General features: G+C 42.2%; 1 protein-coding gene across 20 annotated transcripts in view; it reads left to right on the top strand.

The window, feature by feature from the left end:
- The first annotated feature begins 217 nt into the window (after positions 1-217).
- PCBP3 (poly(rC) binding protein 3) overlaps positions 218-19,225 on the top strand; it is a 234,803-nt gene continuing 215,795 nt past the window's right edge. For 19 of the 20 annotated variants that reach the window (XM_060406306.1, XM_060406307.1, XM_042237902.1 and 16 more), the window contains exon 1: positions 218-350. The gene's annotated coding sequence lies outside the window, so the exon portion shown is untranslated. Of the gene's footprint in view, positions 351-785; positions 1,041-19,225 lie in introns of those variants that run through there. The other variant, XM_060406308.1, reaches the window with a different exon arrangement.

A 19,225-nucleotide genomic window follows, 5' to 3' on the forward strand; every position in this document is an offset into this window, starting at 1 on the left:
TTCTTTCTGCGGAGCTTCCTGAGCTCCGATTGGCTGTACTCGTCTCCGTTCCGCTGTTCGATTGGCCCGCGGGGCCCGCTTTCGCGAGGACCTGCTCCTCGACGGGGCGGGGCCAGCGGCGGCGCGCGGAGCAGGATTGGTCAGCGACTCAGAGGGGGCGGGCCCACGCCGCGCGCAGTGCCTCGCCAGAAGCGCCAGGAGCAGCTACTGCCGCCTCAGTCGCCTCAGTCGCTTCAGGCTTGGTCGCCTCAGGCTCAGGCACCACCGGGATCTTCAGTCCTCACCCCCAGCCCCGCCCCGGCCGCCCTCCCGTGGGCCGGCCCGCGGGCAAGCCCTCTGCCGCGGGACAGGTGAGTGATAGCGGGCAGGGCGGGGGATCGGGGGTGGGGAATCGGCTGAAGTCCGGGGCCGGGGTCGGGGGTCGAGGGTAGGGGTCCCGGCCAGGATCGAGCCGGGATCGTAACCAGGGATCGGGAACAAGAATCAGGGGTCGGGGGTCGGAGTCCTGGCCCGGATCGGCGCGGGGGATCGTGGTTCCAGTCGGGGCCCCAGACCCCTAACTGGGGTCGAGATTGAGCCGAGATCGAGGTCGAACCAGGGGTCGGGAACCCGTGACCGGGTTCGGGGTTCAGGCCGGGCAGGGGGCGCAGGTTTCCACCAACCGAGCTCCGTGGAGAGCTCGGCGGACCCCCGTGGGGCCCGGACCAAGTTGGGCTGCCGCGGGGTCGCGGGCCGGGCGGGGCGGGGCCGGAGGCGGGGCGGGGCGGGGCGGTCCCAGAGGACCCGGCGGCGCCCCCTCCTCAAGTTGGCGCCCGGGCCGCGCTGCGAGCTCACGGGATAGCGGATCCGGACGGAAACTGGGCGTCGGGAGGGTTTCTGAGTGAAGTGACAGCGCGGCTTCGGCGAAGCGCGGACCCCGCCTGGGCCGCCTTCCGCGATCAGAAGTTGTAAACAAGGATCGCGGGGTTCAGGCTGGCCTGTCAGCCGGTGTCCGCCGCAGGTCTGCTCTGGACTTCAGGAGGCTCAGATTTCAAAACGGTGTAAGTTTCCTCGCGTCTGACCGAGGAAAGATGTGAGGGAAAGCGCACGGTTGGCGCTGGGCTTGGGGCGGCGGGCCCAGGGGAGGGAAGGGGCGCGGGGAGCTCGGGGCGGCGCCGGGACCGAGAGAGGGGATCCGCGGGTGCCCTTTGTGTCCCCTTCGCTCACACGCCCAGCATCTGCCGCCTCGACTCGCATCTGCCTCCCTCCGTGACCCGTGTCAGAGCCTGGAGCAGGGCACCAACGGCGGTGCGGCCCCCCTCTTCTGGTTGCTGTATGTTCTTCTTTTATTTGCGGGTGGGTCCAAAAGTGTTCTTATTGTTCCCATAAATGTTTCACTCTGGAAGTATTGTTTACTGAGAGTGTGTGTGTGTGTTTCTCTGCTTCTGCTTTTTTTGCTTAGTACTCCGAAGCACTTGCATAACAAATTTGAAAGTTAAGAAAAGCCGGGTCTTAAACCTTGTGCCTGAGGTTGATTATCTTTCCCCACCTTCTTTTGAGGCAACACGGACTTCCGGGTCTCTTTGGCTCTGCATGTGGGCTAAGGGCACTCTGGGATGATGAGGATTTCTGATGTGTAATTGGCCAAAAGGAATCCTAAGGCAGCAGGGCCTTGATGAGAGACGTTTACAGACTAGACTGGGTAATAAACAGACCATGCAGTTCACACCATTCCTCTGGCACAGGTTGCCCTCATCCTTCCAGAATTTAATTTGCTACCAGGGGTGAGCTGTTGCCCCGTTTCTGTTCTTTAACTTGTCTTTACAATTGGGAACCAAAGGAAGTGTGCAAAGGTACTTTCCTATTGAAGAAAACTGACTTCCAGTCCTCTCGCACACAGGAACAACTCATATCATCATAAAATGTCTCAGAGATGTGCATTTTGGCCCAGAGACTGTTTGCAGAACAGTGACACTCTGGAGGGGTTGCTGGCAGAATCTGAAACAATCTCATTGATCTTTACATCAGAGGAACTGGAGTAGTTGTGAGTGGTGTGTTCAGACCTGGAGATCCACCCAGATCAACGGGTCTTCAAATACAAGTGCAGTCATTGATTGACATTAGTCACTTTTGAGCACTAATGTTCTCTTGTTTGTAGATGCTGTTATTTACACAGTGCAAGTTCATTACAAGTGTGTTAGGATTTATATAACTTTATGCATGGCAACCCACCCTAGTATTCTTGCCTGGAGAATACCCATGGACAGAGGAGCCTGGTGGGCTACAGTCCATGGGGTCTCAAAGAGTCGGACACGACTGAGTGACTAAGCATAGCATGAGTTTTCTTAGCTAATACTCAATATTATAAGGTTTTGAAAAAAGGTTTGCTGGTAAAAGGAGTTTTTGTTTTGTTTTTGAGCTGAAAAGATTAGATATCCTGCGTAGAAATCAGGGCTTTGTGACTGATATTGCCACAGGTGGTGGTAATTGGTGGCAATGTTGGACTTTACAACATCACTTTTCCAGATATCTTTATTAATACTCAGAGTTGGAGAAAATACACAGTTTTATGATTACATTTTAAAGGTATTTATGAGAAAATTTTACCATATGGATTTATTTTGTTCCATGTTTAAAAGAGCATGCACTGTTTATATTTGCAGAAGTCTCCCAAGGTCCTTGAAACAGTCTAGCCATTCAAGGTTGGACACTGTTTCTATTCCAGCAGTTTCACTTCCTGGACCTGTAGTCATGAGTCAATGGCAAGGTTATTCCTATGTTCACAGAAATCTCAGGGCTTTATTGTGAACGTGGTCACAAAGCAGATTTTGGTAGATGAAAGTTGTGCATCCCCTTTGGTAAAAAAAGGCTGTCCTTTAGGCCGTAACAAAGAAAAATACCTGCTCGTGTATTGTAATCAATCCCAAGTTAAACATTAGAATGAATACTGTAGATTTCGGGAGGGCTCTCCTGTTAGTTGTCACGTCTGGCTACAGAGACTCTTAAAAGCGCCCAGCCCCACTGTCCATGGTGCTGAATACTAGCCCGTTTATTTCTGGGTTTTCTTTTCTTTTTTTCTTTTTGGTCTCAAATTTCCTTTCCAGTGTGAGTGTGGTTTCGGAGTTTTAAAATGAATTTCAGGATTCACACTGCTAAAGAAGAGTTGAACAAAGGAATCCTATTGGACCTGAATGGAAGTATGCCTTTTAAAAACTTAAGGCATATTAACATCTCTTTTTCTAAAATGTTGATAATTGTGCTGATTCAACCTATGTTTTGGTTAGTCCCCTTCACCCCAGGTGAGAATTTTCCTCCTACAGTATGGACATCAACTAAAAAGCCATTGAAATTAAGTGAGACCCTGTTTACTTAACTAACACCCTGTTTAAAAATGTACTGTTCACTAAAATATACATGTATATTTGTACATAGAGGTGCTTTGCTTTTCCCTAAACAGAGCTGGGATTTCCCTGGTGGTTCAATGATAAAGAATCCTCCTGCAATGCAGGAGATGCAGGCTTAGTCCCTGGGTCTAGAAGATCCCCTGGAGAAGGAAATGGCAACCCACTCCAGTATTCTTGCCTGGAAAATCCCATGGACAGAGGAGCCTGGTGGGCTACAGTCCACTGGGTAACAAAAGAGTCAGACATGACTTAGTGACTAAACAACAACAAACAGAGTTGACTGTAACATCCTTCAGCCTCATTGGCATCATGCTTCCCAGTCTTCCTGGAGAGGGGCTGGAGCCCTCTGAGAATGTGGTGGGGCTGTTGGGCAATTGCCAAGCATTCCTGTTGTACTGGAGCAATATCTACTCTCTTGTCTAGAGTTTTGAGTACATCTTTGTATGTAATTTTAGAGAAATCCTTTATCTTGAGGTGAATTTTGTCTGTTTAGAACAGGTTAGCAGTAAAAAATAATGAGTGTCACTTGTACAGAGATTCTTCCACATGATAGTAAATTGTGCATCAAACAAAGCAGTGGATTGTTGAGGTGTTTTTTGTTATGAACATCTGAACTAGTTCTTTGGCCCTGTCAGCTGTACATGTAACCCCAGTTACTCTTTGACATCTGGTTTGTTGAGGGAGACTGAAGGCAGCTTCCTTCTGCCTCCTCCAAATTTCAGAAATCCTCTCTGAGGGCTGCTGTTTGCCAGGCCCTGTGCTATGATCTGGGAACCCACAGGAAAATGAGACAGAGTTATCTGTGAAAGACTCAGCACTTTGAACTGAGGATAGGACATGAAGACAGATGATTACAGGGGACACACTCAGTGCTGCAATTGGGGTACACAGAAAGCTGGGTTGGTGTGTGATTCATTCGCACTGGGAATCAAAGAAGGCTTCAGAGAGGAGCTGACTTCTGGGCTGAGCCCTGGAGTTTGGGTTGCAATATTTGGGCATAGATAGGTATACACTGATTACAAAAGACCAGAAAGTTGTTGTCATTGGAGGACAGGGAGTATGGTGGTGCTGAGGCTGGAGGTATGGGGGATGTTGTGAAAAGGTTGGGACTCTGCTAGAGGTATTGTGGGGGGAGGAGAAGTTGAGGAGAGATATAGTATGCAGAATAATGGCCTCCCAAAGCTGTTTGCATCCTGAGCTCCAGAAGCTGTGAATATGTTGTGTCAAAGAGGATTTAAGGTAGCAGTTAGAATGAAGGTTGTTAGTCAGTTGACTTTAAAACAAAGAAATTATCCTGAATTGCCCAAGTGGGCCTAAAATTGTCACAAGGGTCATTAAATATGGAAGAGAGATGCGGAAAAGTCAGTGTCAGAGTGCTGTGAAGTGAGGAAGACTCTATCCTTCACTGCTGGTTTTGGAGATGAAAGGTATCATGAACTAAGGAATACAGGCAGCCTCCAGACTCTGGAAAAGGTGAGAAAATTGGTTCTCCAGTCAAACCTCCAGAAAGGAACACAACTGGGCTGACACCTCGATTCTAGCCCATCGAGACCCGTGTCTGACGTCCTCCCATCCAAGCACTAACCGGGCCTGACCCTGCTTAACTTCCGAGATCAGCTGAGATTGGGTGCCTTTAGGGTGGTATAGCTGTAGGCTGACTTCTGACCTCATGCACTATAAGATAATTAATTTGTGTTATGTTAAACCATTATATTCAATGGAAAATTTTTTAGAGCGGCTGCAAGAAACTGAGTTGGGACTCTGCTCTAGAAAGTTTCAACTGGGGAAATTTAAAGAGGAAGTAACCTTGTCAGTTTGGCTGTAGAAGATAAACAGATCCAGTTGCTATTTAGGAGGAGGTTGCCCTAAGTTGCCCTAAGGGCTTCCCTGGTGGCTCAGAGGTTAAAGCATCTGCCCGCAATGCGGGAGACCTGGGTTCGATCCCTGGGTCAGGAAGATCCCCTGGCGAAGAAAATGGCAACCCACTCCAGTATTCTTGCCTGGAGAATCCCATGGACGGAGGAGCCTGGTGGGCTACAGTCCATGGGGTAGCAAAGAGTTGGACACGACTGAGCGACTTCACTATACTATACTATACTGCTCTAAGTTAGCAGGGTTCTGGTCCCCAGTGTCATTTCCTGGCAAGACTGGTTTCTGACATTACGTTAGCTGGCTTGAGTCTCAGCTGAAGTTTTCCTCCAAGCATCCTGCTCAGCCTCCACCCCTGCTAGTTGCCATGTCCCACTGGTCCGCTTTTCCCTGTGCTGGGAACACAGGGGAGAGTGGATCAGGTATACATCTATCTATGCATGATATTGTGGGGATTGTAGGATCATAGGGTAGGCCCAGTTCCAACTGTGAAGCTGTTGCAAACAATGTCCAAAGGTTTGTTTCTTCATTTCCTTGCTGCTGCTGCTGCTACTGCTAAGTCACTTTAGTCATGTCCGACTCTGTGCTACCCCATAGATGGCAGCCCACCAGGCTCCCCTGTCCCTGGGATTCTCCTGGCAAGAACACTGGAGTGGGTTGCCATTTCCTTCTCCAATGCATGAAAGTGAAAAGTGAAAGTGAAGTCACTCAGTTGTGTCCGACTCTTAGCGACCCCGTGGACTGCAGCCTACCAGGCTCCTCCGCCCATGGGATTTTCCAGGCAAGAGTACTGGAGTGGGGTGCCACTGCCTTCTCCTATTTCCTTGCTGATCCTTTGTAATTCAGATGTTTAATTGTTGTCAGTTGAGTAGATATGAAACATCTCACTGTTTTAATTTCTATTTCCTTGATTACTAGTGAGTTTGAGGATTTTTTAACCCATTTATTGGCTCCCTGAGTTTTCAAGTCTATAAATTATATTCTTATATTGCTTGTCTGTTTCTGTGCCTGGGTTATCCTTTTTATAGCTTTTTTGAAGTTCTTTATATATTTGGATTCTATTTGTGTCCTATTTTTTATCCTTTTAAAAATGCTGTTTTGATGAACAGATGTTTAATTTTAATGTTGTCAAATTTATTAATCTTTTCCTTACTGTTTGTGGTTATTAAGTCTTATTTAAGAAATTGTTTGTTACCTCATGGTTATAAGATATCCTCCTCTTAAAGATTTTTTAAAAATATTTCCTCCTTATATTCTACTTTGAACTTATTTTTGTATGAAGCAGGAGGTAGAGATATGATTTTTGATTTTTTTTCCCTTCTGCCAGTACTGTTTATTGAGTACTGTTCTTTCGCCCGTGATTTGCAGTACTATCTTTGAGACATACCAGACCTCACAAATGTGTGGATCTGTTTCGAATTTCTCTGTGTAAATAGTTGTAATTTCATTTCTTCCTTCCTAGTCCTTAAATCTTTTATTTTATTTTATTTTTTTGTCTTATTCCCTTTGTTTGGACCACTAAACAAAGTTGCATAGAAATTGTGGTAAGGCTATCCTAATATTGTTTTTTACTTTAAAGGCAATGTTTTCAAACTGTTAAATATGAAGTTTGTCGTGTATGGTAGATTCCTTTTATTAGGGTAAGGATGGTCTTACCTAAGTAAATATTAAAAAAAATCATCTATAGATTTTAAATTTTATCAGATGGTGTCTTTACCTATTTTATAGTTTTACGTATTTTCTTCCTTGAACTCTGAGGTGAAATATTTTAATATTTTAAATCATCATTAATATTTTAAATTTTAAATCATCATTGGTTTCTTGGGATCAACTCTACTTTGTCATGATATACTACATTTAAAAATTATTATTGGATCCAAGTATGTAATCTTTCACTTTTGATTTTGGTATATATTTCATAAGACGTATTGACTAATAATCTTTTCTTATATTGCTCTTAATCAGATTTGGTATCAAGATGATGCTTCATCATCTCTGCAATAATTTCTGAAAGGGAGAGATGTTTGTTCCTTGGAAGTTTGGCAGAACTGCTTCCTAAATGTTCTAGATGTGGACCCTTTTAGGACATGGAGACACTTGCAGTTAATCACTTTAGAAGCTGGTCCATTCTGTTCACATTTTTTTGGCTGGAGGGAGTCATTCTGGTTATGCCTAATTTCAGATGGAGCAGGAAGGTGGAGTCTTCCATGTTCTGGAAGTTTAGAACAACTCAGTTCAGTTCAGTTCAGTCGCTCAGTCGTGTCCGACTCTTTGCAACCCCATGAATCGCAGCACGCCAGGCCTCCCTGTTCATCACCATCTCCCAGAGTTCACTCAGACTCACGTCCATCGAGTCAGTGATGCCATCCAGCCATCTCATCCTTGGTCGTCCCCTTCTCCTCCTGCCCCCAATCCCTCCCAGCATCAGAGTCTTTTCCAGTGAGTCAACTCTTCGCATGAGGTGGCCAAAGTACTGGAGTTTCAGCTTTAGCATCATTCCTTCCAAAGAAATCCCAGGGCTGATCTCCTTCAGAATGGACTGGTTGGATCTCCTTGCAGTCTAAGGGACTCTCAAGAGTCTTCTCCAACACCACAGTTCAAAAGCATCAATTCTCGGGCACTCAGCCTTCTTCACAGTCCAACTCTCACATCCATACATGACCACAGGAAAAACCATAGCCTTGACTAGACAGACCTTAGTCGGCAAAGTAATGTCTCTGCTTTTGAATATGCTATCTAGGTTGGTCATAAGTTTTCTTCCAAGGAGTAAGCGTCTTTTAATTTCATGGCTGCAATCACTATCTGCAGTGATTTTGGAGCCCCCAAAATAAAGTCTGACACTGTTTCTACTGTTTCCCATCTATTTCCCATGAAGTGATGGGACCAGATGCCATGATCTTCGTTTTCTGACTGTTGAGCTTTAAGCCAACTTTTTCACTCTCCTCTTTCACTTTCATCAAGAGGCTTTTAACTGGAGACTGGTAAATATTAGTAATATTTAACCACACTGTGGAAGCTAATTGTGCTGCCAAATAAGCCAAAATTAAAACTGTGTTCCTCTCTAGGTCTTGTTTGAAGTTTTTCCAAGTATGTTGTCTATCAAGGGGCCAGTTAGATTTCTTGTGAACAAACCATCCTGCTCACTTTCTCCAGAATCCATTTTGGGAGTTCCTGCCTGTCTACCTCTCCTCACTGCAGAGGAAATATCTCTCATTCTCATTCCTTTCCCCCTGATCAAAATCTTAATCATCCTTCACGGCTGGCACAGGACCTGCTGAAATCCTCTACGTGAACTCTGGCTCATCGTGAACATTCCTATCACTTTTTACAGTACTATCCTACATCAGAGGTGCAAAGGGCAGGGTTCAGTTGTGTTTATGAGTGGTTGGTTGATCAGAAGAGTCTTCACATCCAAGTGCAAGCTTCTCTCCTTTGTCTGAGCTCTGCAGTGGGAAGCTAGGTAGAGTGGACAGACTATGTGAATGAAGTTGAGCTCACCATGTCCTCACCTTCTAGTATTCATACCTTGTTTAATACCCCTATCCCCATTGAGGTGGGACCTGCGACTTGCTTCTAACTAATGGAATAAGGCAAAAGTGATGGTACACAAATTCCATTATTACATTACATTATGCAATTCTATCTTGCTAGAAACTGATTTGCTGTTGTTGTTGCTTAATGACTAAGTCATGTCCTACTCTTTGTGACCCCGTGGACTGTAGCCTGTCAGGCTCCTCTGTTCATTTCCCAAGCACGAATACTGGAGTGGGTTGCCATTAACTTCTCCAGGGGGTCTTCCCAACCCGGGGATTGAATCTGTGTCTCTTGCATTGGCAGGTGGGTTCTTTACCACTGAGCCACCGGGGAAGCCCGGAAACTGATTTAGAGAGTCTCTCTGCTGGCTTGAGTAAGCACCTGTGTTGGAGAAGCCCACACAGCAGGAACTACAAGGTGGCCTTTAGGAGCTGAGGGCCACCTCCAGAGACAACCAATGGGAAGTAGGGACCCTCAGTCTTACAGCAAGGAAGCAGCTTCCACCAACAACCTGAGTGAGCTTGGAAGCAGATTCTTCCCCAGTTAAGCCTGCAAATGAGAATATGATCTTGCCAACATCATGACTGCAGCCTTATGAGACCCTAAGCAGAGGACCCAGTCAAGCCTGTTCAGACTTGTGGCCTTGTTTCAGTTTGTCATGCAGCTGTAGAAGACTAATGGTCCAAATTTGTACTGACCTCCCGTGACCTCACTAGAGGTGGGTTTAGGCTGATGAAAGTTGTTTGAATCTATTGGAGATAAACAATTTTTAAATTATTAAAATCTTTTTCTATTTATAAAAGAATTGAAATAGGCAGAAAGTATAAAGCACAAAATCAACATCATCTATAATCTTACCACGCAAGGATAGCCAATTTTTTCTACTTTTATATAATATATGATATGCATTTCCTCAAGTTGGGATTCATTCCATAATATGTTTTATGAACAACTTTCTTCTTTGTAGATAGTGAACATTTTTTGCATCATATCATATTTTTCTAAATTATTATTTTGAATGACTGCATAATATTCCAGTGGGTGTCCCAATTTATTGAACCACTTTCATATAGCTGGGCATTGATGCCGTTTATAATATTACCTTAATGAATAATGCTTTGATAAGTATCCTTACAAAACTCATTGTGTGTATCCTTGATTATTCTGAAAGAGATTTCTAAAGGCAGAATTCTCATGTCAAAACTTGTAGAGGTTTTTAAGCTTTTCGATATTAACCATATAGCTTCCAGTGTTCTTTAAAAAGTGTACAACTCAAGCATCTGTTTCTGTAACTCACCACGTGGGGATAGGACAGAACTATTGATTTTTGAGCATTTAGGTTCCTGTTTTCCTAACCCTGTTTGCAAAGTGCTTTTAAATTATTCATTAAAGTGCAGTATTCTATTTATAGACACATTTGTGTATGAGATTGCTCCCTTAATGTCTGGGCAAAAAGCCTTTGAATTGCTATTATCACATCCCTATCTTTGCAAATCCTTTTCTACTCCTATCCACCCTTTCTTTGTTTTCAACCAAATAGAGACACTGAAAAGAAGGTTTTGTAGTTGAAATGGTTACTCAGATGAAGTAGCTCTTCTGAATGAGCTCTTGTTCTTTTCTTCTCATCGTTCATTAACTAGTTGACTTCAAAAAGATGAAAGATCAGAAAAGTATTAATTATTAATTCAAAAATATTGTTCCTAATTCATAAAATAAGGAGTACTTATTTAGAAATTTTATGAAATAGTGATTAGCATCAAAAGCAGAATAAAATTCTTTAATTAATTCCACCACCCACAGATGACTACAATATAAACAAAACTTGTTCATACTAGCCTATTATTATCATCTATTGATTAGATGCTGATTACTAATGTTTTAGGGGAAAATTTTGAGTCCATGTCTATGAATGAAATTGATCTGTAATTTTCTTTTCCTGTAGCTGTTCACTGTCTAATTTGAGATGAATGTTTACTTTATCATTTGCAGCTTTTATCTTTTACTAGTGTGCACATTTAAGGTGACACATTTCCTTATAAATGTTTCAGCTGCATCATACAGAGTTTGATTTGGGGTATTTTCATCATTGTTTAGTAAATGCTATGCACTAAATTGTTCCTCCCTCAAATTCCCCTGCTGAAGCTCAAACCCCAGATTCATGGTACTGGGAGATGGGGCCTTCAGAAGGTGATTAGGTTTAAATGAGGTCATGAGTGTGAGGTCATTATGAAAGGATTAGTGCCTTATAGGAAGAGACCAGAGAGCTTGCCCTCTTTCTCTCTTTCCTTGCCATGTGAGGTCACAACAAGAAAGCAGATAGCTGGAAGCTAGGTAGTGGGCCTTCACCAGAACATGACCGTGTCAGCACCTTGATCTCAGACTTCCCAGCCTCCAGAACTGAGAAGTAAATGTCTATGTTTAAGCCCCCAGTCTATGGTATTTTGTTATAGCAGCCTGAGCTAGTACAATATAATTTTCATTAAGATATCTTTCTTTGATTTGTAAGTCATTTAGAAGTATATTTTAAAATTTCCGAACATTTGCATATTTTCTTATTTTATTCTTTTCCATCACAATTGCATTGCCCAGAGATCACGCTCTTTATTTTAATCTTTTGAAATTTTCTGATGTGCCTTATAGTAGAATATGGTCCATATGTTTTCTCAAATGTTCCTGTGTGCTTGAAAACAGTTCAGTGTTCTTTATATCCTGTTCAGCTAACTCGATAAGCATATTACTCACATCTTCTGTTTTCTGACTGCCTTTTTGTCTGGTTGTTATATCTGTTACTAAGATAATTACACAATTTCATTGTGATTATGGATTTGTCTTATTTCTTCTTGCAGTTATGTCAACTTTTATTTATATACTTTGAAACCATATTATTAGGAGACTGCAAATTTAAAATTGTTATGTCGTCCTGATGAATTCAGACTTTAATTATTATGAGTGGTTCTCTTTATCTCTAGTAATGTATCTTTGCCTTTTTGTTGTAGTGTGTCTGATACTATTATGGTTATATCAGATTTCTTTAGGCTCATATTTACATGAAATCTTTGTTTTTTATCATTTTATTGTCAGCCTTACTATGTTTTTGTACCTTAGATATATCTCTTGCAAAGGTTATACAGTTAGATTTTTTTCATCCAATCTGATTATCTTTGTCCTCTAATGGGAGCATTCAACTCATTTATTTTGAATGTAATTACAATCTATTTGAGTTTAAATCTACAGGTCTATTATATGTCACTCTTGTCCCATGTTTTAGGTGTTTATTTTTCTCTCTTGTGTTATTTGAAACTAGTATTATGATTTTGAAAAATCATTCTGCTTTTCCACTCTCTCTAGTGTATTGGAGGTTATATTCTATTTTCTTTTTGTGGTTACCATGTGAATTAGATAACGTGTTATTAACTCATCCAGATAATTCATTTATACCTTTCTCTTGGGCCATCCAGAGACTGCAGTTTCTTAGAATACTTAAACTCCATTCTCCCCTTCAGATTTATGTGTACTTGTAACTGTATATTTTAATTCTATATGCTCTTTTTAAACTCAACAAACTAACATTAACAGTGTTAATATTTAACATACTGTCTATGTTCATTTAGATTTACTCATCTTGATAGCTCAGTTGGTAAAGAATCTGCCTGCAATGCAGGAGACCCCGGTTCGATTCCTAGGTTGGGAAGATCTGCTGGAGAAGGGATAGGCTACCCATTCCAGTATTCTTGGGCTTCCCTTTTGGCTCAGATGGTAAAGAATCCGCCTGCAATGTGGGAGACATGGGTTCAATCCCTGGGTTGGGAAGATCCCCTGGAGAAGGTAAAGGCTAGCCATTCCAGTAGTCTGGCCTGCTATACTATACAGTCCATGGGGTAGAAAAGAGCTGGACACAACTGAACAACTTTCTCTTTCACTTATCTGTTCTTTGCTTTTCATTGCTCTCTTACATTTCTGACCTTTATTTTGGGGTCATTTCCCTTCTGCTTGAAGAGCCTTCTTTAGAAAAGTGGAATTCTTTTTGCCTATCAACTGATAGTCAGTCAGTCAGTCAGTTCAGTTGCTCCGCTGTGTTCGACTCTTTGCAACCCCACGAATCACAGCACTCCAGGCCTCCCTGTCCATCACCAGCTCCCGGAGTTCACTCAAACTTATGTCCATGGAGTCGGTGATACCATTCAGCCGTCTCATCCTCTGTTGTCCCCTTTTCCTCCTGCCCCCAATCCCTCCCAGCATCAGAGTCTTTTCCAATGAGTCAACTCTTCGCATGAGGTGGCCAAAGTACTGGAGTTTCAGCTTTAGCATCATTCTAGCTTTAGCATCATTCCTTCCAAAGAACACCCAGGGCTGATCTCCTTTAGGATGGACTGGTTGGATCTCCTTGCAGTCCAAGGGACTCTCAAGAGTCTTCTCCAACACCACAGTCAAAAGCATCAATTCTTTGGCACTCAGCTTTCTTCACAGTCCAACTCTCACTTCCATACATGACCATTGGAAAAACCATAGCCTTGACTAGACGGACCTTTGTTGGCAAAGTAATATCTCTGCTTTTGAATATATTATCTAGGTTGGTCATAACTTTCCTTCCAAGGAGTAAGCGTCTTTTAATTTCATGGCTTCAGTCACCATCTGCAGTGATTTTGGAGCCCAAAAAAATACAGTCTGACACTGTTTCTACTGTTTCCCCATCTATTTCCCATGAAGTGATGGGACCAGATGCCATGATCTTAGTTTTCTGAGCGTTGAGCTTTAAGCCAAACTTTTCACTCTCCTCTTTCACTTTCATCAAGAGGGTTTTTAGTTCTTCACTTTCTGCCATAAGGGTGGTGTCATCTGCATATCTGAGGTTATTGATATTTCTCCTGGCAATCTTGATTCCAGCCTGTGCTTCTTCCAGCCCAGCGTTTCTCATGATGTACTCTGCATAGAAGTTAAATAAGCAGGGTGACAGTATACAGCCTTGACGTACTCCTTTTCCTATTTGGAACCAGTCTGTTGTTCCATGTTCAGTTCTAACTGTTGCTTCCTGACCTGCATACAGGTTTCTCAAGAGGCAGGTCAGGTGGTCTGGTATGCCCATCTCTTTCAGAATTTTCCACAGTTTATTGTGATCTACACAGTCAAAGGCTTTGGCCTAGTCAATAAAGCAGAAATAGATGTGATAGTAGACACTCCTGATTTTTCTAAAAGTACTTAGATTTCACTTTTATTATTTAAAAAATTCCTTTACTTCAAATTTTTTTGGGGGGTATGTTTTACATGTGTAAAATTCACCTTTTTAAAGTTTAGATTCAGTGGTTTTTGGTATTTACAAAGTTGTACAACTTTCATCAATACCTAATTTCAGAGCATTTTTATCACCTTAAAGAAAAAAACAAACCCTCATACCTCTTAACAGTCACTCCCCATTCCTCCTTTCCCCCAGAACTTGGCAACCATTAATCTACTTTCTGTCTGTAAGGTTTTGCTTAATATGTACTTTTTGTATGGGTGGAGTCATAAATATGTGACCTCTGGTATCTAGTTGCTTTCATTTACTAGAATAATGTCAAGGTCCTTCCATGATCCACTGTAACATGGCTGATTAGTACGTATGGATAGATTGCATTTTGCTTATCCATTCATCAGTAGGCAGACGTTTGGCTTTTTTGCATTTTTTGTCTATTATGAATAATGTGCTGTCAACAGTCATGTGCAGATTTTTTTTTATGTACAAATTTTTGTATGAAAACATGTTTTCATTTCTTTTGACTATATATTTAGGAGTGAAATTGCTGGGTCAAATAATAACTCTTAACTTTTTCAGTAACTGCCAGACTGTTTTCCAAAGCTGCTGTACCATTTTATCCTACCAGCCATGCATAAGGGTTCCAGTTTTTCCACATCTTCACCAACACTTGTTATTTTCAATTTTTTGATTATTGCCATCCTAGTGGGTATGAAGTGGTGTCTAACTGTGGTATTGATTAGTATTTCCCTGATAACTGATGCTTTTGAGCACTTCTTTGTGTGCTCATAGCCATTTGTATGGGAGAAGGCAATGGCACCCCACTCCAGTACTCTTGCCTGGAAAATCCCACGGATGGAGGAGCCTGGTAGGCTGCAGTCCATGGGGTCGCGAAAAGTCGGACACGACTGAGCGACTTCACTTTCACTTTTCACTTTCATGCATTGGAGAAGGAAATGGGAACCCACCCCAGTGTTCTTGCCTGGAGAATCCCAGGAATGGCAGAGCCTGGTGGGTTGCAGTCTATGGGGTCGCACAGAGTCGCACACGACTGAAGCGACTTAGCAGCAGCAGCAGCAGCAGCAGCAGCGGCAGCAGCCATTTGTATATCTTTGGAGAAATTCCTGTTTAGATCCTTTGGCCGTTTTAAAGTTGGATTGTCTTTTTATTGCTGGGCTGTAAAGAACCTGCCTGCCAGTGCAGGGGACATAAGAGATGTGGGTTCGATCCCTGGGGGAGGGCATAGCAACCCACTCTAATATTCTTGTCTAGAGAATCCCATGGACAGAGGAGCCTGGTGGGCTATAGTCCATAGGGTTGCACAGAGTTGGACATAACTGAAGTGACTTAGCGCTAGCACAAAAATTCTTTCTATATTGTTTACCAATTCCTTATCAAATACATGATTTGTAAATATTTCCAACTGTGAGTTGCCTTTTCACTTTCATGATAGTGTCCTTTGATGAACATTTTCATGAAGTCTAATTTAGCTATTTTTTCTTTTGTTGCTTGTGCTTTAGGTGTTATATTTAAGACAGCATTGCCTAATCCCAGATTACAAAAATTTACACCTGTGTTTTATTCTAAAGTGTTAGCTCTTAAATTCAGACTTTTGATACATTTTGAGTTAATTTTTATGTATGATGTGAGGGAGTAGCGTATGTATCTGTCTATCCAGTTGTCTGAGCACCATTTGTTGAAAAGACTATTTCCTCAGTGAATGGTCTTTTAACAGCTTTGTCGAAAATCAGTTGACCATAGAACATGGATTTATTTCTGGACTCTCAATCTGAGTCCATCCATCTGTATATCTATCTTTATGCCAAAACCACACAGTCACGATTACTGGAACTTTGTGGTAAGTTTTGAAATTGGGAAGTGTGAGTCCTCCAACTTTGTTGTTCTTATTTAAGATTGTTTTGGTTATTCCTGATCCCTTGCATTTCCATGATTTTTAGGATTAGCTTGTCAATTTTTGCATAAAAGGCAGCTGGAATTTTGGTAGGGATTGCACTGAATGTGTAGATCAGTCTGGGAATACTGCTATTTTGACTGTAGTAAGTCTTCTAATCCACGAGCATGGAATTTATTAGCTGTAATAGTTTTTTTTTTAGTGGACTCTGAACGTTTTCTGTGTGTATATAGTTAACTTTATGCCTTCCTTTCTGATCTGGATGCCCTGTAGCTTATTTATTTGGCCGCGCTAGGTCGTAGTCATAGGTGTCTGGGAACTTCTGTCTTTGTTGCAGCATGTGTGATCTTTGGTTGTGCCATATCAACTCTTGGTTGTGGCATGTGGGATCTTGTTCCCTGACCAGGGATCGAGCCCGGGCCCCCTGCACTGGGAGCTTAGCTACTGGACCACCAGGAAAGTCCCTGTATTTTTATTTCTTGTGTGATTGCCCTAGTTATAACTCCTAGTATAATGTTGAATTGTCTTGACAGAAACCCTTGTCTTCTTCCTGATCTTAGGGGGAGAGCTTTCAGCCTTTCACCACTAATTATATTGTTAGCTTCAGATTTTTGTAAATGCCCTTTTTTAGGTTGAGGAAGTTTCCATCTAGTTTTATTTTGTTTTTCTAATCATAAAAGATTATTATTGTCAGATGCTCCCTGTAATCTATTGAGATGATCATGTGGTTTTGTCCCTCTGAATGTTGTGCATTATACTGACCGATGTTCACATGTTGAAGGAACCCTGCATTCCTTAGATAAATTCCAGTTAGTCATGGTGGATAATCCTGTTATATGTTGCTAGATTTAGATTGTAGTGTTTTATGGAGGATTTCTGCATATGTATTCATTAGGCATATTGGCCCATAGTTTTCTTTTTTCTTGGTGATATCTTTGGTTTTGATATTGGGATTATATTGGTCTCATAGAACGAATTGGGAAGTGTCCTTTTGTACTTTTTGGAAGAGTCTTTGAAGGATTGATGTTAATTCCTTAAATGTTTGGCAGAATTCACTATTGAAGTCAGTTTGTTATTGTTCAGTTGCTAATTCATGTCCAACTCTTTCTGATCCCATGGACTGCAGCATGCCAGGCTTCCCTGTCCTTCACTATTTTCCTCCTGGAGTTTGCTCAAACTCATGTCCATTAAGTCAGCTATCTCATCCTTTGTTACCCCCTTCTCCTGCTCTCAGTCTTTCCCAGCATCAGGGTCTTTTCCAATGACTCGACTCTTTGCATCACGTGGCCAAAGTATTGGAGCTTCAGCGTCAGTCCTTCCAATGAATATTCAGGTTTGATTTCCTTTAGGATTGACTGGCTTGATTTCCTTGCTGTCCAAGGGACTCTTCAAGAGTCTTCTCCAGCACCTTAGTTCAAAAGCATCAATTCTTCAGCAGTTGGTCCTGAACTTTTCCTTGTGGGAAGTTTTTCAGTTACTAAATCAAAGTCATTACCTGTCTTAGGTCTATTCAGATTTGTTATTTCTTGTTGAATCAATTTTGGTAATTTTTGTCTTTCTAGGAATTCAGGCATTATACCTAGGTTATCTAGGCAAACAATTGCTCATTGTATTTCTTGATGATCCTTTTTATTTCTGTAAAGTTCTTAATTTCATTTTTGATTTTAGTAATTTAAGTGTTCCTTCTCTTTTTCTTGTGGATGTGGATATGGATAAAGTTTTTTTGGATTTTTTCATAGAATCAACTTTTGGTTTCATTGTTTTTTGTTCTCTATTGTTTTCTATTTCTTAATTCATTTATTTTTGTGCTAATGCTTGTTTTTTCCTTTCTTCTGCTTTCTTTGTATTTAGTTTGTTCTTTTCTAATTTCTTATGGTGAATAAATGGTAAGGTTATTGATTTGAGATATTTATTCTTTTATAATATAGGTATTCACAGCTACAGATTTATCTCATCAGTGATGAGATAAATTGCTGCCTATCAATGTTTTGGTATGTTGTGATTTCATTTTCAGTTATCTCAAAGTATTTTCTAATTTTCTCTGTGCTTTCTTCTTTGATTCCATGTTTCTTTAGAAATGTGTTGTTTAATTGTTACAAAGTTGTGAATGTTTATATTTATGTTCTTGATGTCTGAATTTCTTTCCCTTGCCATCAGAAAACATACTTTGATTTCTTTCCTTTAAATGACTTTGACATTTGTTTTTTGAGTGTAACATTTAGTCTCTCCTGGATCATGTTCCATGTGTACTTTAAAATAATGTGTTTTGAAAACTTAGCCAAGATGGTGGGGTAGGAAGACCCTGAGCTCAAATCCTCATGGGCACACCAAAATTACAACTACTTACAAAGCAACTATTTATGAGAAAGACTGGAATCTACTGGAAAAGATCTTCTACTACTAGAGATATAGAGAAGAAATTAGATGGACTATTGCATTATAGTAAAGACCCATACACCTGGATGGGCGACCCATAAATGGGAGAATAATAATAATTTCAGAGGTTTTCTCCAAGGCATGAGAGGTCCAAATGCCATGTGGGGCTCTCCATCCTGGGGGTCCTATATCAGGAAGATAAACCTGTAGAATGTGTGGCTTTTTGAAGGTCAGGGAGCTAACTTTTGGGAGAGCCAGAGGGCTGTAGGAAATAGACACTCTGCTCTTAAAATGTGCACACAAAATCTCATATGATCTGGGACCCAGGACAGAAGCAGTAATTTGAGAGGAGCCTGGGTCAAGCCGACCGACTTATCTTGGAGAGCCTCCCAGAGAGGCAGGAAGCAACTGGAGCTCATCTTGGAGACATAGACAGGGGATAGCCATTTTGGGGTCCTTCTATCACATAGACACTGGTGCTGGCAAGTACCATTTTGGAATCCTTTCCCTAGCATATTAGCCTTGGGGCCCAGCTCTGCCTATGCCCACCAGCCTCTAGATACCAGGAGATACCTCAGGTCAAGCAAATAGCTGGATGAGGACATAGCCTCATCCCAATTGCAGCAGACTGCCTTACGACCCTTTGAGCTCACAGTCATCCCTGGATATGTCCACCAGAGGACCCAGGACCCAGCCTGGCACACTAGTGTTTGGCACTAGATTCTGGCCCTGTAACCAGAGAACCTTGGACCCAGCTCTGCCCACCAGTCAGCAGGCACCACCTCCAAGGGGTCTTAGGGCAGACACTAGCATCAGGAGTACCACAGACCTGCAACTGCCATGGCAGGGTTCAGCCCTCCCACAAATAGGCTGGCATCAGCCTTGGGACCCACTGGGCCACTGCCCATGCCAGAACCCACC

The sequence above is a fragment of the Ovis aries genome, chromosome 1, assembly GCF_016772045.2.
Source record: "Ovis aries strain OAR_USU_Benz2616 breed Rambouillet chromosome 1, ARS-UI_Ramb_v3.0, whole genome shotgun sequence".
In the NCBI taxonomy this organism is placed as follows: Eukaryota; Metazoa; Chordata; class Mammalia; order Artiodactyla; family Bovidae; genus Ovis; species Ovis aries.